This window comes from Merops nubicus, unplaced genomic scaffold (assembly GCF_000691845.1).
Source record: "Merops nubicus isolate BGI_N331 unplaced genomic scaffold, ASM69184v1 scaffold1269, whole genome shotgun sequence".
Taxonomy (NCBI): domain Eukaryota; kingdom Metazoa; phylum Chordata; class Aves; order Coraciiformes; family Meropidae; genus Merops; species Merops nubicus.
The window spans coordinates 33,680-42,197 of record NW_008629969.1 but is presented as its reverse complement, the minus strand read 5'-3'; the positions used below and the strand labels follow the sequence as shown (position 1 = coordinate 42,197).

The 8,518-nt window shown below is 45.9% G+C and overlaps 1 pseudogene; it reads right to left on the bottom strand.

Annotated features, from left to right (window-relative positions):
- Window positions 1–1,655: 1,655 nt before the first annotated feature.
- LOC103779466 lies at window positions 1,656–3,552 on the bottom strand (annotated as a pseudogene).
- Window positions 3,553–8,518: the final 4,966 nt, after the last annotated feature.

Sequence of the window (8,518 nt, the reverse complement as noted above, 5' to 3'; positions counted from 1 at the left end):
CTCCCAGTCTCAGAGGCATTTCTCAGCAACGGTGCCTCCCACACGGGAGCGCTGCCCGGAGGCTGATGACCCCCTGCTGTGCTGGCCGGGTCACTGCAGGAAGCCCTCTGCCCAGCCTGCCCCGGCTCCAGGGCTGGACGCAGTGTTTTGTTTCTGCTGACCTCGTGAGGTCCGTGCAGTACTGCAGCAGCATGCTCTCTCAAAGCCTTTGAACCCTCGAAGTCTTCATGTCCTATGAAGACTGTCATATGTCCTACTCCCTGTCCTGTGAGTGCCCCCAAACCAATGCTGTCCCTCAAGTCTCCTCAGGTATTCCTCCCTTCTCTGTGGGAGCTGAGCAATGGGGTGCAGGAGGAAAAGACAAACCCAACCCTTCCCTTTCCTTTTTGATCTGTTGATGGCAAAACAGTGACCATCCATGATGAAACAACCCAAAACGATGCAAGAAAGGGATTTTAATCCTCCTCGCCATTAGGGAAGAGCGATGTGAGACTGCAAGGGCCATGCTGTGGCCAGAGCAGGGACATCCTGCTCTGGGCAGTGGAAGTGCTGAGGGGACACTTCAGCCAGGGCTGGAGCTGGGGCCACCAGATGAACTGTTCCTGCCCCATGTCCCCCCAGCTTCCTGCAGTGCTCAGACTCCTCCGCACTTCTGCCTCACATGAGCACTGGTCTGGGAACCCACGAGCTAGGCATAAGGAGGATGGCTGCTCCAGGAAACACTTCCGGAAAACATCTTAGCTGTCAGTTTCCTTAGTTGCTCAGTTTCCGTTTAAATTTGTTGTTTTGGTTTGATTTTTTTCTTTTCCCTCCATAAGGCTCATTTTTTGTTTTTTTATTCCACATGTTTATTTGTCACTGAAGCCTTGGCAGCACTTTACCTGGTGGCTCAAGTTTGAGGTGATTGTTATGAGCAGACAAGCCAGATGAAAAGCAAATACTGTAAACACTGACTAGAACTGGAAATGTCAACATCAGGGAAGCAAAACCAAGATGGAATACGGGTAGGCTAACAAGAGAAGCAACTGTAAAACCTCTATGTAAAAGTACAGCTAGGTCTGGACAGTGTGTGGGAAGGTACAAGAGAATTGTCCCAGGATTTTTTCTTCTGTTTACTGTGTCAAAGAAAATGAAAGAATCACAGAACGTTAGGAATTGGAAGAGACCTCAAAGATCATCTAGTCCAGCCCCCTGCCAGAGCAGGATCACCTACAACAGATCGCACAGGAAGGCATCCAGGCGGGTTTTGAATGTCTCCAAGGAAGGAGACTCCACAACCCCCCCAGGCAGCCTGTTCCAGTGCTCTGGAACCCACGCCAAGAAAAAGTTTTTTCTAATATTTTATGGAACCTATGTTCCAACTTGTACCCATTGCCCCTTGTCCTGTTATTGGATGTCACTGAAAAGAGCCTAGCTCCATCCTCCTGACACTCCCCCTTTACATATTTATAGACATTGATGAGGTCACCCCTCAGCCTCCTCTTCTCCAGGCTAAAGAGACCCAGCTCCTTCAGCCTTTCCTCATAAGGGAGATGTTCCACTCCCTTAATCATCTTTGTGGACTTGAGAGAGTCTGCGCTAGGCTCTCTCAAGCAGTTCCCTGTCTTGAGCTGAGAGGCCCAGAACTGGACACAATATTCCAGATGTGGCCTCACCAGGGCAGAGGAGAGGGGCAGGAGGACCTCTCTTGACCTACTTGCTACACCCCAGGATGCCATTGGCCTTCTTGGCCACGAGGGCACACTGCTGGCTCATGGTCATCCTGCTGTCCACCAGAACCCCCAGGTCCCTTTCTCCTACACTGCTCTCCAGCAGGTCAGCCCCCAACCTGTACTGGTGCATAGGGTTATTCTTTCCCAAGTGCAAAACTCTACACTTGCCCTTGTTGAACTTCATCAGATTTCTCCCCACCCAGCTCTCCAGCCTGTCCAGGTCTCTCTGAATGGCAGCACAGCCTTCTGGTGTGTCAACCACTCCTGCCAGTTTCATGTCATCAGCAAACTTGCTGACAGCACTCTCTAATCCCTCATCCAGATCATTGATGAATATATTGAAAAGCACCAGCCCCAGCACTGACCCCTGAGGGACCCCACTAGACACAGGCCTCCAGCTAGACTCTGCCCCATTGACTACAACTCCCTGACTTCTTCCCTTAAACCAATTAGCAACTCACCTCACTACTTGGTCATCCAGACCACGCTTCCTCAGTTTACCTATGAGGATGCTGTGGGAGACAGTGTCAAATGCCTTGCTGAAATCCAGATAGACCACATCCACTGCATGTCCACCATCCATCCACCTGGTAATGTCTTTATAAAAGGCTATCAGATGGGTCAAACATGACTTCAACTTGGCAAAGCCATGCTGACTGCACCTAATAACCTTCTTATCCTTGATATACCTAGAGACGTCAAGGATAAGTTGTTCCATCACCTTTCCAGGGATGGAGGTGAGGCTGACCGGTCTGTAGTTACCTGGATCATCCTTCCTGCTCTTCTTATAGACTGGAGTGACATTCGCTTTCCTCTGGTCTTCAGGCATCTCACCTGTTCCCCACAACTTACCAAAGATGATGGAGAGTGGCCTAGCAATGACTTCTGACAGCTCCCTCACCATCCCATCAGGGCCCATGGATTTATGGATGTTCAAGCGTTCTCCTCAACCAGGGCAAACTCCTCCTTTATCTTGACTTCCTCTGAGGCGTCAGGGGACTGAGGCTCCCGAGGACAGTCTCCAACAGTGTAGACAGAGGCAAAGAAGGCATTCAGTGACTGCCTTCTTTCTGTCCTCTGTCTCCAGGGCACCCATCTCATTCACCAGAGGGCCTACATTGCCTCTAGTATTAGTTTTGTCAGCAATGTATTTGAAGAAGCCCTTTCTGTTGTCCTTGACCTCCCCCACAAGTTTTAATTCCAAGGAGGCCTTTGCTTTTCTAACTGCCTCCCTACATTCTCTGACAGCAGTCCTATTCTTCACCCAAGTGGCCAGCCCTTCCTTCCACAACTTATATGCCCTGCCCTTCCACCTGAGTCTCCCCAGCGGATTGCTAGCTAAACATGCAGGCCTCCTGGAACTCCTTCTTGATTTCTTACCTGATAGGATGCACTGATCCTGAGCCTGGAAGAAGTGGTCCTTGAATACTAACCAACTCTCCTGGGCCCTTTTACCTTCCAGTTCCCTTTCCCATGGGGTTTCCCCTAGCAATTGCTTGAAAAGGCCAAAATTGGCCCTGCTGAAGTCCAGAGTTGTGATCCTGCTTGCCCTGCTGAAGTCCAGAGTTGCGATCCTGCTTGGTATTCTGTTTCTACTGAACAAGATCCTGAACTCATGAATCTCATGGTTGCTACAGCCAAGATTGCCCTCAACCTTCACTGCTTCAACCAGGCCTTCCTTGTTGGTGAGCACAAGGTCCAACAGCGCTCCTCTCCTCATCAGCTCATTCACCATTTGCATCAAGAAATTATCATCGATGCACTGGAGGAACCTCCTGGACTGAGGATGGGTGGCTGTGTGGGCCTCCCAGCAAATATCTGGGAAGTTAAAATCCCCCATGAGAACCAGGGCCTATGATTGAGAGGCTACTGACAGCTGCCTGTATAAGACCTCATCAACTTTCTCCTCCTGATCAGGTGGTCTGTAATGGACACCCACCACAGTATCACCTAAGCTAGCCTGCCCCTTAATTCTTACCCACAAACTCTCTACTTGCTCCTCATCTGCCCCTGGATAGATCTCAATACATTCCATTTGCTCTCTCACATAAAGAGCAACTCCACCACCTCATCTTGTTAGCCTGTCTTTCCTAAAAAGGACATAGCCATCGAAGCCCACGTTCCACTTATGCGAGCTGTCCCACCACGTCTCTGCAATCGCAATGAGATCATAGCTCTCCAACTGCACACAGAAAAGAACCTGCAAGATAATCCAAAGCAGGAGATGTTCTCCTGAAACTTTTCTTGGCAGATACTTGTGTAGTGTGATCATCGAAAAATTCCAGTGATGGCAATTCAACAGTACCCTTGAGTTACCCACTTCAACACTTACTCAAACTTACTGTAAAGAAAGCTTTTCCTAATGTATTGCACTGCTTCTTGATACTTCCCTGTGAAGCGTTGAGGCTTGAACCCTCAGCCCTGAATGAGGCTTGGCATATGGATGATGTTGGTTTTCACCCAGGGCTTGGCCAGCCTTGGGTGGGAACTGATTAGGAGATCATCACCAAGTGCCCCCACCTTTGGCATTAACATCAGGTGTCCTACCTCCAAGTTAACAGCATGAAAGCTGGCACTGCTTACAGTGGGGCTCGTCTTACTTATGGAGGAAACATACTGTGGAGGTGCTTTTGTTGTTGGATGGGGGCCCCCAGCTGCATCCTGCAGGCAGAGCCCCCAGCAGTGGTGGGGCACCAGTATAGCTGGAAGCAGGGGAAGGAGCAGTGGTATTGCTTGTTGGCCACATGATTGGTGCTGGACTAATCAACTGGGTCTTCGGTCAACTCATCCTTGCCTTCACTGTATCCAGAGCTGTGGGTGAGTTTGTGGGCCTTTTCATTTCACTGCTGCTTGGCCACCTTGGACCCTTGGTGTGTGATTTGAGGTTGGAAGGAGGAGTATGGCTGTTCTGCTGCTCATTGATGATAATATCCTTCCTATTGGGGCAAGTGGTCAGCAAAGAACCCTCTTTGCTGTAATTCTCTCTCTTTTTATGGAATGGTTTTGTTCTTTATTTATGTGGCTGTTCTGAAGCTTTGAAGGTCTATGGTTTCTTAAAGCATTGAGGGAACTTATTTTGTTTTATATTTATTGCTTGTTGATGATTCAGTTCCAAAATCCATTTTTATTTTGCCAAGCTATTTCATTAATATACATTTGTTAGAAAACAATTTGGGTTACATATTTTTCAAGCAGCTCATTGATATGAATTTGCTGCTATGAACCAGAGGCAGCTGTCTGTGAACCACATTGATAATATGGTAAAAATTATCCTTTAAGAATTGACCTTGGCTGTTACACAGTCTGTAGTCGCTTACATTTTCCCCTTGTGATTTTCCTGATGTTAGTTATAAATTCAGGGCTGGGTAAATGGTTTGGCATATTATTTAAAGCTTCCTGACTTGGCAGACTGGTGAGCACCAAAACCAGATGTTCATCCCGACATTTCAAAGAAGTAGCAAATACCCTTATTGCACAATGAGCAAAAGCAACAGAAATAAAATTCTTTTTACTGTACTGTAGATAAAAAAAAGTATGAGGTGGGAGAGGACATGTCGTCTTTTCTCCAATGACAAAGTGAAATTTTTAGAATTTTTTGTTTTTCTAAAAAGCAGAGCAACAACACTCCCTTTGGTGTTACATGAGAAAAAAAGAAAACACTGGTTCTGTTCCTTCCAGTCAGCTCACAAAAGCAAAGCAAAAGATGTGCATGGAAAAATTCTAAATATCCTACTTTCTGACAGACATGGAAATACCTGGAAATTGCTTATGGTGACGATAGAAGTCTTAGTGACAGATAGCAAGAGGAGTGCATCATGACCTTAGATATACAATAAGTGGCTTTGATGATTCTGCTTTAAAGGAAAGGACCTAAACCAGTGCAAATTTAAACAGAAATCAGAACACCTTTCACATCAGTTCAAACAAGGACTGAATATGCTGCTATCTCCTACAGGCTGCTCCTGTGTGCAGACCAGGCACAGAGAGGACACATCTATTTTGCCTCATTCTCTAGGCTTTGCAATGACTTTGTAAGCAATGGTTTTAGCCACTTGCTACTTAAAATTTTCAGCACACAAACCTCTGGGCCATGTATCCTTGCTGTTTCTTGTTATTGTCAGTACTAATCCTGCCATATTGTGAAGGGACCGCATCACAGCTGAGGGCTCTGCTGTGTCAAGCACTGTGCCAATACCACTCAAAAGCTTCACAACCCTCAGCTTTCCAAACACAGTGGTAAATCTTTGAGTAATGTTTTCACTGATGCCCAAGTGATGTGTGCTCCTAAGCCAGAATTGACTTAGAGATGTATGTTTGTATTGACAAAAGCATTTATGTTTTGCTTTATTCAACCTCACTCAATGTCTGTTTTTTTAAAGAGACAAGGAGACATCCATGCAAAACTTTCATTCTTCTTTTCCTGCTGTTGAGTTACCTTGCATGCACAGCGGTAGTCAAGCTGCAAGAGTAATGTAACAAATACACACACATCCATCCCTCCCACACAGAAACATTTAATTCTTTGTGAGATTTACAGTGAGAGGAGCAAATGTTTTGGGATAATGACTTCTGGCTTTACCCTTCTTAATTCCTGGTGCCCAAGTCATTTATTTACAGAGCAAATCTCTCACAGCTGATGGATTCTGATCACACTAAGCTGATGAAGTATAAGCACTTTCCTGCCAACTAAGGAGATATTTCTGAGAAAATCCAGCCAACTGGCAGGACAGTATCTCTCATGCAATGTTTCCCAAAGGCATCCCAGTGGATTTGGTGCAGGAGTTTGCAGGAGATCCAGGCAGTGGCTGAGACAGAGCAAACTGGCTACGTGGCTGCCCCACCATGAGTTGATGCCCCCACAGAGCTGGTGTCAGTGGCAGCCCTAGGGACAAAGCAGAGAGCTTCAGCTGGGTGGTGGATGATGCTGAGACCAGGCTGTCGCTGTGGTCTCAGCAGCCAGAGGATGGGCTCTGTTCTGCTGTCTTCAGGTATCTCCTCCCAGTCCATGCCATACTGCCTGAAATGCTCTCAATGTGCTCCTCCACTAGGAAGGCAAGGTACGTGGGTATTTGTTTTGCAAAGGTGCAAGAAGTAGGCTCTTAATACTGTCTTTAACTATTTTCTGGGACTGAATCTGTTTTCCTTCACAGCTGTACATACTTCAGTGTAAGTTTGTGTGAACACTCAGGAGTAAGAATTTCCTATCTTGACTTAGTTAAAGTTAATTTAAAAATATCTCCTTAAATTAAGTCAAGCCTCTTAATTTTGTCCTCACGTAGCTTTGTACCAGAACTGCTGGAAGTGTGAATTAGACCAGATGTAGTCAACTCCATTCCAATGTGTGTGCTGGGGAAATGCTCTTGTAAACTGATCATGGGAGGATTTTGCAATATATTTCTTGTCAGCAGTCGCAATGAAGCACTTCAAGGCCTAAGCCGCAGCAGCATGGTTGGACGACAGAATCCATAAACAGCTTGCCATGGCCTGTGATTAGAATAGAAAATGGATTATTTAACTTCAGGCACAAATCCCATCACAGAACTTGGCCCAAATCCACACGAATGCATCCAAAGGTCAGGCAGAATTTGCAGTTTGAACAGGGGTCGTGGCAATGCCTGGCTTCTTGCCATAACAGTTCATGAGAAAAGAATTATAAGTCAAATTGGTGTTGCTTACAAAGTGCGTACAAGGACTCATCAAGTGAGGTATTGTGTTTTCTCTGATAGCTACTTCTCTACACAGAGAACTGTCATTTCTCAGTGCACTGACTGCTCATTCTTCTATACAGAAAAAAAGACAATCCAGCTCTTAGTCAAAAAACATAGTGTCTCATACATATGCCTCCCTAAAGACAGTAAAAATCCTGGACAAATGCAGCAACCAATATTTACTAATCTACCAGGAGGCAGAAGCAGAGACCTGACCTCCTTCCCTTCATCCAGCAAGTACACTGCTCCTTACCCTGGCTTTGTCCCACTATGGCAAAGTCTTTGTCATCTCCGCTGTTCTTCAAAAAAGTCTGCAGTTATTCCAAGGTCAGGAAAGCAGTGCCAATTTGCAAGGAAAGAGGAGGCAGAGAGGATGGTTTTGGAGAAGCAACAGAAAGAAGGGAGAATTCCCAGAATTTGGGCAGGATGTTGTTTGGGGTTGGGGAAGAGGGGCAAAGTCAAGTAGGCAGTAGCCCTAAATGCTAGTTGGAAGGGCACACAACAAGAACCCATTTCTTGGAGGGGTAAAGCTTTCCAGAGCAGCCCCTGGATGAAGAGTGTCCTGCTGCTGGGGTCTAGTCAGGAACAGGCAGGTTACAGGGCTACATTATAGCCCATAAAGACTATGGAAATGGGTCCCAGAAAAAAGCTCAATTTTGAGAGTCAGTTGCCCCTTTTCAGCCTTCTTTTCAGAAAAGTTTCCAGTGTTCATCAGTGTCTGAGGAAATTTCTGAAGTCCCAAGTCTGACACCAGACCTCTAAATCTCTTTAGAATATCCTGCTCTTTCCTTGAGCACTTGTGTGTGAGGCTGACACAAGTATGTTTGTAAAACTGTGTTTCATCTGTTTGCAGAAACAACCAACAGCTGCTGAAACAAGACTACACCCCTTTGCTAAGTTCCTGTGAGACAAATTTACCTTCTCTGTACATAACGCTTGGTGACATTATTTTTTAATTAATTTTAAAAAAAATTATTAAAATATGCCATTGTTGGCCTCTAAATACCTGTACAGAATCTGTAACAAAACTCACATATGAAGTATCCTCTGAAATAATGATTGCAGACTATCTTAAAGTAATTAAACATTAAGACATTA